General features: G+C 35.7%; 1 pseudogene; it reads right to left on the bottom strand.

Moving 5' to 3' along the window:
* The window catches only part of LOC101721963 (RNA polymerase II elongation factor ELL2 pseudogene), a 40,397-nt pseudogene extending 27,841 nt beyond the window's left edge, over nt 1-12,556 (bottom strand).
* Nucleotides 12,557-14,384: the final 1,828 nt, after the last annotated feature.

The following is a 14,384-nucleotide window of genomic DNA, read 5'->3' as shown; positions in this document are numbered from 1 at the left end:
GTGGTTTCTTTTGCAGTGCAGAAGCTTTTTAATAAGATGAGATCCCAGTTTTTGATTCTTTCTTCTAGTTCCCATGCTGCTGAGGTTTTGTTCATAAAGTCTTTTCCTATGCCAATGTCTGCAAGAGTTCTACCTAACTTATCTTCCAGCAAGTTTAGTGTTTCTGTCTTAATATGTATATCTTTAATCCACTTTGATCTTAGTTTAGTGCATGGTGATAGGTATGGGTCTAGTTTTAATCTTTGGCAGGTTGAAATCCAGTTTTTTAAAAAACCATTTATTGAATAGGCTATTTTTCCTCCAATGATGGTGGTTGGCACCTTTGTCAAAGATGAGGCAGCTGAGCATGTCTGGAATTGTTTCTGCATCTTCTAATCTACTCCATTGATCCTCAGGTCTGTTCCTTTGCCAGTACCATGCTGATTTTATCACAGTAGCTTTGTAGTATAGTTTCAAGTTGGGGATTGTGTTACCCCCAGCCCTGTCTCTGTTGCTTAGAATTGCTTTAGCTATTTCAGGTCTCTTATTGTTCCAAATGAATTTTTGGATTGTTTTCTCTAGTTCTGTGAAGTATATTGTTGGAATTTCAATTGGCATTGCATTGAATCTATATAGTAGTTTTGGAAGTATGGCCATTTTCACTATATTGATTCTTCCTACCCAGGAGAAAGGGATGTCTTTCCATTTTCTTGTATCCTCTTCAATCTCTTTTTTCAGAGTGCTCTAGTTTTCAGTGTAGAGGTCTTTTGCTTCCTTTGTTAGATTGATTCTTAGATATTTCATTTTTTTGGATGCTGTTGTAAAAGGAATTGTTTCCCTAATTTCTCTCTCAGTGAGTCTGTTATTTGTGTACAAGAAGGCTATTGATTTTTGAGTATTGACCTTGTATCCAGCTACTCTACTTAATCTGTCATTTAATTCTAGAAGTCTTCTGGCAGAGTTTTTTGGGTCTTCTGTGTAAAGTATCATATCATCAGCAAATACTGACATTTTACCTTCTTCTTTTCCTATCTTTATTCCTTTTATTTCTTTCTCTTTTCTAATTGCTGTGGCTAATGTTTCCAGAACTACATTGAAGAGCAGTGGTGATAGTGGGCATCCTTGTCTTGTTCCTGATTTTAGCGTGAAGGTTTTCAGTTTTTTGACCATTTAGTACGATGTTGGCTGTTGGTTTTTCATAGATAGCTTTAATCAGGTTGAGATAAAGACCTTCTATTCCAATTTTCTGTAGCGTATTTATCATGAATGGGTGCTGGATTTTGTCCAATACTTTTTCTACATCTATTGAGATGATCATATGGTTTTCGTCCTTGACTCTGTTAATATGGTGTATTACATTTATTGATTTATGAATGTTGAACCATCCTTGCATCCCTGGGATAAATCTGACTTGGTCAGGGAGTATGATCTTCTTGATGACCCTCTGTATTCTGTTTGCCAGTATCTTGTTGAGGATTTTTGCATCTATGTTCATTATGGAGATTGGCCTGTAATTTTCTTTTTGGGTTGTGTCTTTCCCTGGTTTTAGAATCAAAGTAACACTTGCTTTCAGGAATGAATTTGGAAGTATTGCTTCCCTTTCAATTTCCTTGATGAGTTTAAAGAGTAATGGCATTAGTTCTTCTTTAAATGTCTCATAAAATTCAGCAGTGAAGCCATCCAGACCTGAGCTTTTCTTTGTTGGTAAATATTTTATTACATTTTCAATTTCTCTCATTGTTATTTTGATGTTTAGAATTTCTATACCTTCTTCATTTAAGTTTGGCAATTCATCTGTATCTAGGAATCCGTCCATTTCTTCTGTGTTTTCCATTTTATTGGAGTAGAGGTTCTCAAGTAGGAATTGATGATCCTCTGGATTTCTGTTGGATCTGTTCTGACTTCAACTTTTTCATTCTTAATTGCATGTATTTGTGCCTTTTCTTTCCTTTTTTTGATAAGGTTGGCTAAAGGCTTATCAATTTTATTTATTCTTTCATAAAACCAACTCTTTGATTCATTGAGTTTTTGTATTGTTCTCTTAGTCTCCATTGCATTGATTTCTGCCCTGATCTTTATAATTTCCTCTCTTGTACGAGGTTTGCATTCGTTATCCTCTTCTTTTTCTAGAAACTTGAGGTTCTGCCTTAGATTATTTATCTGAGTTTTCTCTGTTTTCCTAATATGGGAATTCACTGCTATGAATTTCCCGCATAGAACTGCTTTCATTGTGTCCCATAGATTCCTATATGTTGTACTGGCACTTTCATTTACTTGTAGAAACTGTTTAATTTCTTATTTAATTGCTTCTGTGACCCATTGCTTGTTCAAGAGGGTGTTATTCAGTTTCCATGTGTTTGTTGTGGTTTTGCAGTTTATGTTATTGATCTACAATTGTATTGCACTATGGTCTGATAATATACAGGGGGTAACTTCAATTCTTTTACATTTACTTAGACATGTCCTATGAGCTAGCATGTGGTCTATTCTGGAGAATGACCTGTGTGCAGCTGAAAACAATGTGTATTCCAATTTTGTGGTGTGGAACATGCTGTAAACATCTATTATGTCCATTTGTTCAATAGCTTGATTCAGTTCTAAACTTTTGTTGTTAAGTTTTGGTCTAGATGATCTGTCTATTTGTGATAGTGGGGTATTGAGGTCCCCCACTATAATTGTGCTAGTGTTTATTTGGTTTTTCATGTCTATTAATATTTGTTTTGTGTAGTTGTGGGCATTCGTATTTGGTGCATATATATTTAGGATTGTCATCTCTTCTTCTTGGATTGTTCCCTTTGCAAGGAGGCAGTGACCATCTTTGTCTCTCTTAATTAGTTTTGGTTTGAAATCTACTTTGTCTGCAAATAAGATTGCTACCCCTGCTTTCTTCTGGGTTCCTGTGGTGTGGAGAACTGTTTTCTATCTTTTTATTTTCAGTCTATGAGTTTCTTTTTGACTTAGGTGTGTTTCTTGTATACAGTATATTGTTGCATTTTCCTTTTTATCCATTCTGCCAGTCTATTTCTTTTGATTGGTGATTTGAGGCCATTAACATTGATGGTTATAATTGATAGATATTGATTTATTCTTGTCATGATGTTTTACTTTTGTTGGCTCTTTTATTTCTTATTTTTCCCCTTTCCCATTAGTGTCTTACCCTGCCTGGTGGCTTCCCTTGGTTGGGCCTCATGGAGTAGTGACCTTCATTGCTTTTTATCTAGGATATTGTTTAGAATTGCCTGTAGTGCTAGTTTGGTGTTCATGAAATTTCTCAGGTGTTCTTTGTCATGGGAGTATATAATTTCCCCATCAATTTTGAAAGATAATTTTGCTTTTAAGGCTTGGAATATGTCACTTCAAGCTCTTCTTGCCTTGAGAGTTTGTGTTGAGAAGTTTGCTGTGATTCTGATGGGCTTTCCTTTATAGGTGATTTGTTTCTTTTCTCTAACTGCTTGTAGAATTTTGTTTTTCTGTTGGGTTTCTGGGATCTTGACTATTATATGTCTAGATGTAGATTTTTTAAAATCATGGCTAATTTGAGTTCTATATGCCTCACTTATCTGTATGTCCAATTCTCTACCTCTGTCTGGGAAGTTTTCTACTATTACTTCTGTCAACAGTTTTTTTTATGTCAATTGTGCTTTCTCCTGTTTTTTCATGGACTCCTATCAGTCTTATGTTATTCTTCTTTGCATTGTCTAGCAGTTGTTGGATTGATTTCTCATGATCCCTTACTATTTTTAAGAAATCTCTATTTTCATGGTCTCTAACCATGATCCTGTCTTCTATATCTGATATTCTATCTTCAGAGTCCCTTAATCTGCTGTGGATACTTTCAGTGGAGTTTTTGATCTCCTGAATATCTGTTTGAATCTGTTTCATGGATTCCATTTCTTTCTTATGTTGGGCAATCATGGTTTCCATTTCTTTCTTATGCTGGCTATTCATGGCTTCCAGCATGTTTCTGAGCTCATCTATTTTTTTATCTGTTTCTGTTATAGAGTCTCTCATCGTGTCTTTCACTCTGCTCACCATCTCTGCAGATATCTGGGAGATTCTTTCTGCTTTGAATTTTTCTAGAACCTCATTCCTCTCTTTTGTCACTTCCTGTGCTATCAGTTCAGGGTATCCAGGTGTTTGGTTACGGGACTTTTCCATCTCATTTCCCCCAGTATTTACCCTTGGTGGGGTGGAAGTCTGAGTTTGTGCCTTGCTTAAATATCTTCTCATTTTTGTTTTTTGTACTCTCCTTGCTTTAACTCCTAGGTTGATAGTTTGAAATTGCTTATTGTAGGTATCCTTGTTTCTTGTAATTAGAACCCTTATGCAATGATTGCTTCTCAGAGGTGTCTTCCAGATATAGCTGGTCTTTAAGTTTTGAGTCTCTAATTACTTTAAGGCTATCTCATTTTCCTGGAGGTTCATTGACTAGATTTTTTTTAATCATTTCTGGATTTTTAATTTATTAAAAGTCATGTTCACAGCACACTCCAAGCAACGTGTTGCTGCTTTTTGTCAAACAGCGTATGTCAGAAAACAAAACAAACAAGTTTTAAATGATTGTTTTAAAAATTAGTTCTCTGAAATTTCTATCAATAATTACCTGCCTTGTAAATCTGTTTCAGAGTCGTCACCTTAGCCCGAATGTTACAATCAGCAACACCATTGCATCAAGTACATTTTTGAAAATGACATTTTGTGGTAGTTATTAATCTATCACCTTTAGCTGTGTGAATTAAATCAAGATGGAGGACCAACCCAATATATAGTGAATAAACTCTTCAATATAACAACTTTACCCTTTGGGATGGGAAGTTAGAAGGGGTTGGGGAGGGAGGGACAGACGGGAAGAAGGATAGGGGAATGTTAGCAGTGTGGCCAGAGGACACAGGTGAGAAGGAAAAAGAGAATAATAGGAAAATAAAGAAGAAAGCTGAATGAGGACCAAAACAGGGACAAAAAGGGAAGATGAACAATGTGGGAGAGCAAGAGAGTGAGTGTAAGAGAGAGAGAAAAGAAAGAAGAAAAGAAAAGAAAAGAAATGAGAGAAAAACAAATATTTACAAAGAGTAGGAAAAAAATTAAAGATAAGAGGAGCAAAGGAAAAGAAAAGAGAAAGAAAAACAAACTAATGATACTAATTTTGGGAATAAAAAATAACAATGAAGACGAAGGGCCTCTTTCAGGATATGTCTCTGCTGTCACAATAGAGAATGTGGGTAGCAGTGTGCCGATATGTCAATGAGTCTCAGCAAGCTGGTCGCACACTCATTAGATTCAGGCAGATTTCTGGCTGCCAGTCCCAAGTTGAGCTCCCTATCCTCCTGTAGGGTTGAACTCTGCAGTGTTGTATTGCAGGTTCCAGCTGCCCCTCCCCTGAAGATAGTCCTAGTCCTGATAGGAGGTGAAGATGACTCCAACTTACCCAGTACAGTGGTCTCCTGGTCTGGTGTCCTCTGTGTCTTTGTACTGTGGAACCAGGTGGCTGTACGGAGAAGAGGCCAGAGGAGTGGGGGGGTGTAGGGGGTGTCCAGTAGATTGCTGCTGGGGCGCAGGTTGGTTCAGCATGTTCTGCATGACTCGCATCCTTGTTATGGTGTTCGCAGACCTGCCTGTCTGCAGCTGGCTGATTTGGCGTGTTCCGCGCTACTCGCAACCTTGGTATGGTGTCCACAGACCTCATCCCTTTTTATTTTTTAAAAATATCTTAGTTGTTGATCACCAGCCACAACCCTGACTTCTATATCTGAAATTATGTCTTCATATTGGTTGACTTTATTGAATATATGTTCAATAGAATTTTTAATCTCCTAGATTTCTGTTTGGTATTGTTTTATGGAACCCAGTTGTTTTCTCTGTGGGGTATTCATGCTTTCCACACTGTTCTTTAGCTCTCCTATTTTTTTTTATCTGTATCTACTCTAGATTCACTAACAATTTCATTATGATCATCTCTTTAATTATCTGTGTAATTACAGTGTTACTTCAGTTAATGAATGCTTTTGTTTTGGAATACTTTGTTTTGCAAACAGAAGCATTTGGCAAAAGTTATTTTATTAGTACATGTTTGCAATTCATGCAGTTTACAATCATCTTGGAGAGTGGTGACATATACATATTACAGCCTTTTTTCTAATCCCCCTTTTTCCCCCTTCTCCACCTCATCTGGTTTCTCTATCACCTCTTTCATACTTGTTGATAATATTTGTCTCAGCACATGTTAGGGCATATAATGTTTACATTTATTGGAGTTACTAGGATACTGTACTTGGTATATTGTTATTCCTCTCATTTCCCCTACCACTCCTCATCCTCCTTGTTCCCTTGGACCACTTCCCCTTTGGACTAGATCTGTCAACTTTTCCTTTTCTATCCATCCATCACTTTTTGATTGTACTTTGCCCCACTCAAATAAGAGTTATTATATGGTATTTAAGCTTATGTATCTGATTTATTTCACTCAACATAGTATTTTAAATGTGCATCCATTTTCTTACAAATGCCTCTTATTTTTCATTCTTTACAGCCAAATAGTATATGTACTAATATACAGATACCACTTTTTGTTTATTCAATCATCTGTTGATGGGTACACAAGCTGCTTCTAGAATTTAACTAGTATTAATTGTACTGCTATAAATATTGGTAAACAAGTAACCCTGTAGTATGCTGATGTAAACTCTTTGAAGAAGATACCTACCAGGGGGATAGCTGGGTCATAGGGAATTTCTAATTTCAATTCTCTGAGAACTTTCCATACTGATTTCCATACTGGTTGTACTAGTTTGCATTTCCACCAACAATGCAGGAGGATTCCTTTTTTGCAACACCCATGGCAGCATTTATTATTATTTGATTTCCTGATCATTGCCACTCTTTCTGGAGTAAGGTGGAATCTTCATATTGTTTTAATTTGCATTTCTCTAATGGCCAGAAATGTTAAACATTTTTTCATACATTTTTGGACCATTTATATTTCTTCCTCTGTGAAGTGTCTGTTCATTTCTCTAACTCATTTCTTGACTGACTCTTTAATTTTTGTGGTTTAATTTTTTTTACTTCTTTGTATATTCTAGATATTACTCCTCTGTTTGAGGAGTAGTTGGCAATTTTTTTCACATTCTGTAGTTTGTCTGTTCAGTCTACTGATTATTTGCTGTGAAGAAGCTTTTTAGTATAATTCCAGTTGTTGATTCTTGCATGACTGTTTAAAATATTCTTCCCTACACTTATGTCTTCACATCTTTTATCTATTTTATCTTCCAGAAGTTTTAATGTTCAGATCTCTGATCCATTTTGGTTTTATTTTACTATGTAGTGAGAGATAAAGGTCTAATTTCATTCTTCTACAAACAGATAACCAGTTTTTCTAACACCACTTGTTAAATAGGCTGTCTTTCCTCCAACATATGCTTTTGGCTGCTTTATCATAAATTAAATATTTGAATATGTCTGGGGAAGTTTCTGCATCCTCAATTCTGTTCCATTGATCCACATATCTGTTTTTTTCTAGTACTATGCCATTTTTATCACTATTGCATTGTAATATAGCTTGAAATCTGGTATTGCTATGCCACTTGCTTTGTTATTATGGGCCAAGATTTCTTTTGCTATTTGGGGTCCCTTCTGCTTCCATATCAATTTTAGGATTGTTTTCTCTAGATCTGTAAAGTACGCTGATGATATTTTAATTCAGACTGCATTGAATCTGTATAACAGTTTTGGAAGTATGGAAATTTTGACAATATTTATTCTCCCTATACAGGACTAAGGGACATCTTTCCATTTTCTGATGACCTCTTCAATCTTCTCCAGATTACTGTAGTTTTCTTTGCACAGGTATTTTACTTCCTTGGTTAGGTTAATTCCTAGATATTTCTTTTCTTTCTTTGAAGTGACAGGATGGTATTGTTTTCATAAATTCCTTCTCATCCTGTTCATTGATTGTGTACACAAATGCTAATGATTTTTGTGACTTTATCTTGTATCCTGCTACTTTGCTGAAATTGGTCGTCTAACAATTTTTGGTAGAGTTGTTTGGATCTTCTATGTAGACTATCATGTTTTCTGCAAATAATGATAATCTGAGTTCTTCCTTTCCTATATGTATCCATTTATTCTATTTATTTTTTTCTCTTGTCTAGTTGCTTTGGCTAATATTTCAATTACTATGTTGAATAGTAGAGGTGAAAATGGATATCCTCATCTTGTTCCTGATTTTAGGAGGAATGCTTTTAGTTTTTTCCCATTTACTATGATGGTGGCTATAGTTTTGTCATAAATACCCTTTATCATATTCAGGTAAGGTCTTCTTATATGTGTTTCCTGTAGGTTTTTTTTTTTTTTATCATGAAGCAGTCAAAAGCCTTTTGTCAAAAGCCTTTTCTGCATCTTTTGATATGATCATTTTATTTTATCTTGCTCATATTTATGTGATGTATTACAGTTATCAATTTATGTATGTTGAAATACCCTTGAATCTTTGTGATGAAGACTATTTGATTATGGTGTATGAGCTTGGTCTACAGTTTCCTATTTTGTTGGGCCTTTTTCTGGTGAATTTAGGAGCACTCCATCCCTTTCAATTTCTTTTAAGGGCTTGAGGAGCATTGGTGATATAACGTCCTTAAATGTTTTATAGAATTTAGTATGAATTCATCACGTCTTGGGCTTTTTTTTGCTAAATTTTTTATTACTGAGTCAAATTCATTGCTTGTGATGGGGTTGTTGCATATATTTGTGACTTCTTGGATTCATTTTTGTAGCTTATATGGGTTTAGAAATTTTTCCAATTCTTTAAAATTTGCTAATTTTTTGGAATATAATTGTTTGAAGTCATTACTAACAATATTCTGGGTTTCAATCATGTCTGTTGTGCTTTCAACTTCGTCATTTCTTATTGCATTGATGTGAGTTTTTCTCTTTCTCTTGGAGAATCTTGCTAAGGGCTTTTCTATTGTATTTATTCCTTCAAAGAACTATCTCTTTGATTCATCGATTTTTAAAAACATTTTTAGTCACAATTTCATTTATCTCTGCTCTCATCTTTATAATTTCCCTTTTTAGTTTTGATTTGGAGCTCATTTGTTTTTTTTTTTTTTAATATCTTAAGAATTCCCATATGATTATTTGGGATTGCTCTAATTTCCTAATGTGAGCATTGGTTGCAATGAATTTTCCTTCTAAAGCTGTTTTCAAAGTATCCCAGTGGTTTTGTTGAGTTGTACAGTCATTGTCATTAACTTCCAGAAATTTCTAAATTTTTTGTTTGATTTTTTCTGTAGTATATTTGTTATCTAGGAGTATGTTGTTAATTTTCCCCAAGCTTTTGTATTTTTCAAAAAAAATTTTGTCATGATTTCTATTTTCATTGCAGTGGTTGGATAATATGCATGGGGTTATTTCAATTCTTTTATGTTTATTTAAACAGACTTTGTGGGCTACTATGTTATTTATTTTTGAAAAAAGTTCATGTGTTGCTTAAAAGAATGTACAGTCTGTTGTAGAGGGGTCGAATACTCTGTATATATTTATTAAGTCATATGTTGAAGTGTGTGGTTCAGCTCTGAGATTTCTTTATTGTTTTTGTGTTTAGTTGATCTGTCTGTGAAAGCGGGGTATTAAAATCCCCTACTATAATTGTGCTGTTTATTTGTTCTTTTAATTTCAGCATTTTTAATGAAGATAGGTGCTCCAGTATTTGGTACATATATGTTTATCAATGTTATCTGTTCTTGTTGGATTGTACCTTTATGCAGCCCTTCTTTGTCTCTTCTAATCTGTTTTATCTTGAACTTTACCATGTCTGTTATTAGAATTGCTATTCTTGCTTGTTTTGGGGGGTCCTTGGTACATGAAGTGTTCTTTTCCATCCTTTAGTTTTAGGCTGAGAATATCTTTTTGGATTATGTGAATTTCTTGAATGCAATAGATTGTTAGATTCTGTTTTTTGATCCAGTATTCTAGTCTGTGTTTCTTGACTGGAGAGATGAGGCCATTGAGAGATATTACTGAAATGTGTTGTTTATTTATTATCATTGCCTTCTTTATCTGTTGCTATATCATTTAATTTTTCCTGATGTTTTTAGTTGTTGTTTACCTACTGACCTCACTAGTTTCCCTGTGTTCTTAGGTGTGCTCAACCCTATGTTTCTGTGAAGAATATTCTTGAGTATTTTCTGTAGAAAGAGTTTAGCACTCATTTATCTTCTAAGCTGGTCTTTTCATGAAAATAACTTATTTCTCCATCTATTTTGAAGGATAGCTTTGCAGAGTAAGTTAGTTCTGGTTAGAAATTACTTGCTCTTAGGGCTTGAAATACTTCACTACAAGCTCTTCTGGCTTTCAGTGTTTGTGCTATGAAATCTGCTGTGATTCTAATTGGTTTACATTTATATGTGATTTTTTTTCTCTGGCTGTTGTTGAGATTCTGAGTTTTTCCTAGATATCTATGGATTTAAAGAGGACATGCCTTGGTGAACTTCTCTTTTCATCATTATCATTTGGAGTACTATAAGCATTCCTTACTTGTGTTTTAAAATCTTTTCTTATTGGCAAAATTTTGTTGTTGTTTGCAAATTCTTCTTTGAGTGATGAACATGACTGTAGCCATCTTGAACACATAAACATTAATGTGGCCATCTTTTCCAGAATCATGGAATAAATTATTTGTGAACAGAGGTACCACTGTATGTTTTCTTTGAATTCATCAAGACTGTTATTCATCTGTTTTGTTACTTCTACTGCTACCATTTCAGAAATGTCAGCTGTGTGACATTTGTTTCATTTCTCCTGAATGCCTCCTGGATTAGCTTTGTAGGTACTAGGAGTTTTATGGTGCATTTTCATTAACTTTTTTCCTCATTTTCTGTTTTTTTGTTTCCTTTCTGTGTTGAAGCTTACGAACTTCTTATGATGAGTAGCTATGTTACTAATATCAAGACCTCTTTAGGTAATGACTACTTTTCAGATATGTCTTCTAGGCAAGGCTGGCTTTTGGCCACTGAGACTGTGCCAGAACCCTACCACTTTTGTTTCTTAGGAATGAAAGGTTGCAGCCTGTTTGGCTGAACATCTAGTTCCTTGGTACTAGACTATAATATTGTTTATAACCCTCAGACAATATAAGTTTTGACATACAAAGAAGACTGATTGATCACAACAAATATGTCACCTGGCTAAAATAGTAAAATCAGCAATAAGAATAGAATCAAGTACTAACTGGATAATGTCAAACTATAATGACTAACACTTTGCCATAAATACAAGATCTATAGTTATAGAACAAAATTTAAGACAATTCAAATAATTATAAATGGTTAACATCTAAAGAAGGTAACTACCTCTTTTCATCATAAAGCATTTTTTCAGCTATAGAAATACATACTGTAGTTAACTACCTACAGATATATGAGGGTAAAGGAAAAGGAAATAGATTGTGAAAAAATAAGCAATGGAGGAAGATGTGAAGAATGGAGTGAAATTGATGTAAAGGTTCCTATTAATGAACAAACGGAAATTAGTAGTAGTAGATAACAGTAGCAGAGAAACTGAACTAGGAAAAGGATAAAAAATAGGGAATGGAGATTAAACTAGAAGTAAACAAAGTAAGATAATGTACTAAAAGAACAAGTTAGAGGAGAGAAAGTACAAAAAAGGGAGAGAGAAAGGAGAACAAATTAAAAAAAAATAAACAAAGTAATATTACAAAGGTCAGTGGAATAAAAAAAATGGGTGGTAAAATTCCAAGGTCCACCAAAAGAAAATAAATGGTAAAAAATGAAAAAAGTTTCAATAGAGAAGTAAAGAAAGAAACAAAAAGATTGAATTGAATGGATATAAAAAGGAGAGAGAAAAAAGTTCTTATGCATTTTTAGAAGTGTTTTCTTCCATGCTCTGTAGTATTAACTCTACAAGTTACATTTTTCTTTGCCTCTATTTAGTCTGTGAGTTTCTATGGAGGTTACTCAGTTCATGGGAATCCCTCTCCATAATTTCCTTTTTGTGGCAGCTGTTCAAACTGGGGTATCAGACCAGGGCAGGTGTGGGACTTTGGGTTCTTAAGCTCCTGTTGTGAATTTCTTCTGGTTTGCGAATAATCCTGGGTACAGGTTGTACATTCCAGTGTCCATGAGACACCAGGCAGAGGCTCATGTCACCTTTGGGTCCCCAGAGGAGACCCATGTGTGCCCACGACTAATGTGGGGAGATTCCACCAGGCCAAGTAAGGGACCAGGACATAGGTGGTTCTTATGGGTGTCTGGAACATAATACAGATGTTTAGCCCTTGCTGCCAACCAAGAAAAAGACTGGCCTAATGCACTGGATAGGGACTCTGCCAGGTCTCTGATGATGTTTAGGGTAAAGACTCTAGTGCACTCAGTGTATCTAGTACTGAATGGGTGCCAATGGAATTTAGGTCCATCAGGCAGAGACTCACTTGAGATTGGAGCTGCTTGGGAATCCCAGGCTGCCCAGGACTGGCAATAGGCATTAGACATACTTTCTGGAAGTTTACAAATGGTGCAGGGCCATGGGAGCTGGGAGTGTACTCAAGAGACCCCAGGATGCTGGGCATGGTTGAAAATCAGACCAGTATTAATACTGTGTGCCAGATGAATGTCCTAGTTGGCATGGGACAAACTTGAAGCACTTGGTGGTAACTCAGGCATGCCCTGGGTCTTATAGTGATAATTTCAGAAACAATCAGCTTTCACTTATTTATTCCTTGAGATCAGGTGGATGGGAAGGGAGTAGGCTGCTGCCCACTCCATGTTTGGAGAGAGGGAAATGAGATGAGAAGAAGTCTCATAAATTCCCAGTCAGTCCTGTGAGGCTAGACTCTGCCTCACTGCTTGCATCCCTCCAGCTATGCAGAAAGTTTTCAAAATGGCTGTTCCCAGGATATGTGAGAGTGAGGATGCAGTGGACTGACCTTAACATACCAATTCCTCTCTTTTTAACTCCTATGTTAAAGAAGATCTACAGGTATCTTCTTTCAAATTGATTCTTTGTACCAGGTTGTATTTCCCTCTCCTGCTTAAGTTACCTGTGTTTCCAGTTGATGTTCTCTCTGCATGGCTCTTTCACTCCTAAACCATGGTGGATCTCTAATGATTTATTATCTTGATTTTGTATCTTCCTACTTTATTGAATCCATTTATAATTTCTAACTGGCCTTTGATGGAGTCTTTATGCTTTTATGTGTGTAAAATCATATCATCTACAAAGAGTGATAATTTGATTCCCTCATTTCATATTTGTATTCCTTTTACTTCTTTCTGTTGCCTAATTTCTCTGGATAGATTTTATAGTAATATATTAAATATAAATGTTGAGAATGGACACCCTTATCTTTTTGCTCAACCTAGATGATAGACGTTCAGTTTTTTTCTATTTACTAGGCTGTTGTTAATATTTACATTGAGAATGTCTTCCAAACCATCATGTACTCATGTGCAGAGCTTTGAAAGAGTATTGGACCATGGGGGAGCTATAGTTTACTTGCTATTAGGAGGTAGGGCCTGATTAGAAGAGGAAGGTCACCAGGAGCACAATTTGTATGGGCATATCTCCCTCATCAACTCCTCTTTTCTCTATCTGCTTCTTGGCTGCAATGATGTGAGCAGCTTTCTTCAATTTATGACCTTCCACCATACCAATTCTGGGTTTCAACCTGACAAACAAAGACTAAAACTTCTAAAATAAACTTCAAAATAAACCTCTCCTCCTCTAAGTTGTTGGTGTTGGGTATTTGTCTCAGCAAGGAAAGTGACTAAAAGATTTTGATAACAGGAGTAAGATTGTTGTTGTGAGTACCTGACCATGTGGCTTAAAATCGTGCGGAACTGGTTTGTGGGAGGAGTTTGGAACATTTTGGGAATGTTATATGGAGAATGCTATAAGCTGAATTTCATGGGAGATTCTGGTTGGAGCTCAGAAAACCAGAATGCTATGGTAAATATCAGGCTCAAGAGGATTCATTTGGGAATAAGTACTCCATTGGAAGTTAGACTTGAGAAGATATGTGTTGTGGCTTATGTCTAGATGTCCCCTCCAATGGCTCATGCAGTCTTTTTCAGTGATGGTTGAATCTGGAATGTGTGATGCTGAGAGTAAGGGCATGTGATTACTAAACCACTACACATGAGTGATTGGTTTGGCACTGCTCTAATCCCGGTAGTCTGGAAGAGCTAAAAGGGGCACAAAGACATTGTTAAGGTCTCTTGTTTCTTTAGCTACCTTCTGGTCACCATGAACTCTTTCTCCTCTGTCTGCCTCTCTGCCACACCACCTTACCTTGGAGCCAGCCAATTATGGACTGAAACCTGTACAAAGAAAGCCTTTGGGTTTATTTAACCCCTTCCTCTCTAACTTTGGGTGTCATGTTTTTTCTCAGCAGTGAG

Source organism: Heterocephalus glaber, unplaced genomic scaffold (assembly GCF_053883595.1).
Source record: "Heterocephalus glaber isolate CG9 unplaced genomic scaffold, H.glaber_assembly_v1.0 deba00001790, whole genome shotgun sequence".
Taxonomy (NCBI): Eukaryota; Metazoa; Chordata; class Mammalia; order Rodentia; family Bathyergidae; genus Heterocephalus; species Heterocephalus glaber.
The sequence above is the reverse complement of the archived record's forward strand: the minus strand, read 5'-3'. Positions and strand labels throughout refer to the sequence as shown.